Source organism: Eschrichtius robustus, chromosome 5 (genome assembly GCF_028021215.1).
Source record: "Eschrichtius robustus isolate mEscRob2 chromosome 5, mEscRob2.pri, whole genome shotgun sequence".
NCBI lineage: Eukaryota > Metazoa > Chordata > Mammalia > Artiodactyla > Eschrichtiidae > Eschrichtius > Eschrichtius robustus.
The window spans coordinates 11,202,017-11,203,430 of NC_090828.1; positions in this window are offsets into that span (position 1 = coordinate 11,202,017).

Here is a 1,414-nt window from a genome sequence, read left to right on the forward strand (position 1 = left end):
ACCATAATAAATTCATGAGAAAATTTGCCTTGAATATGCAAATTCTTTCTCAACTCTTAAGTCCTTTTAATCCAAGTCACTGAAGCAGTGTCTACAAATAATATTAGCTACCCATTAATTAAATGTTCATGATGTATCAGGTTCTTTATGTGTCTATTAACTTTTTTAATCCTCACAAACTCCCCACACAATATTATTAGTCCCATTTTCTAGATGAGAAAACTGAGTCAAGGAGTGTTTGAATTCTCAAGGTCCCACATCCAAGAAGTGGTTGAGCAGGATATCAAAACAGGCATTTTGATTGCAGAGTCTATGTTTTTAATCACCAAAATACTGTCACTCATGAGAAACTAGCTCTCATGGCAGTCACTCACCCCACCAAATAAGAACCTTTATGACAGTGCAATGGCAACAAAGCACCTGCTCCCCCAACATCTTCCAGGAAGTGGTCACCACAGAAAACCCTCCACCCACAACACTGAGTAATCCTTCTTTCTTTGGACATGTCCCCAGACCGCTTTCTTGTCACCTTTGCAGCTAACCAAGGGCTGCCGGATAGACCTGAAGACCAATTAGACAGTCACCCCATTTCCAAAGCTGCCACCTTAATAGAGCACTTGTCAACCAGAGACTATCTCAGTATTTCATCTTTCTACTCTGTGAAACTGACTCTCCTTTGGAACTTGGAACTCCCTCTGAAATGAAAGTGACAGCAGATGGTTTCCCGTCATTAATAATTAGCCTCTGTTAGTTTAGTCTCAGACTTTTTTGTCTTTGATAACCAAATACCAAACCAGTTTGACCCTTTTGATTTACAGTTACATTAAAATAATAAAATTCAAAGTATTCACAATCCTTAGCCTCTTAACCCACTGAAATTACAATCAACTTTATTAAAACCTATAACAATAGATCAAGTATTACTATCGAAAGACATAATTGAATGTTGGATCCCTTGATAGATTGTGTCATTATAAAATAAATAATTATAACTTGGTTTCCAATAGAGGGATCTATAGAGAAAAAATAGAACTATCTTTTATTTATTATTACTGGTTGGTGTTCTCATAAATATATGGAAAAATGTCCCTACACGGCATCAGGATCAATGAGCTATGTCATTTGCCTCAGATATGCCAACATGGTCCTAAGCTTTAAGCCACACCACACTCTGAGCATTGTTATATAGCCCCACATAACCTGATCTGTAAAGACTAAAGAATAAAAAGTTTACTTTTTACACTCTTCATTTGCAGCTAAAAGAACTTATTTGCCAAAAGATAAACACTGCCACCTGCTGAGATAAGAGAATAAAAGCGTGTAAGCTTATACACTTTTAAAACTCAGCGTTTCCTACTTTTCACTAGTGAGAGCAGTAAAAAGCGTGTTCTTCATTTCTCAGTAAAATACAAGG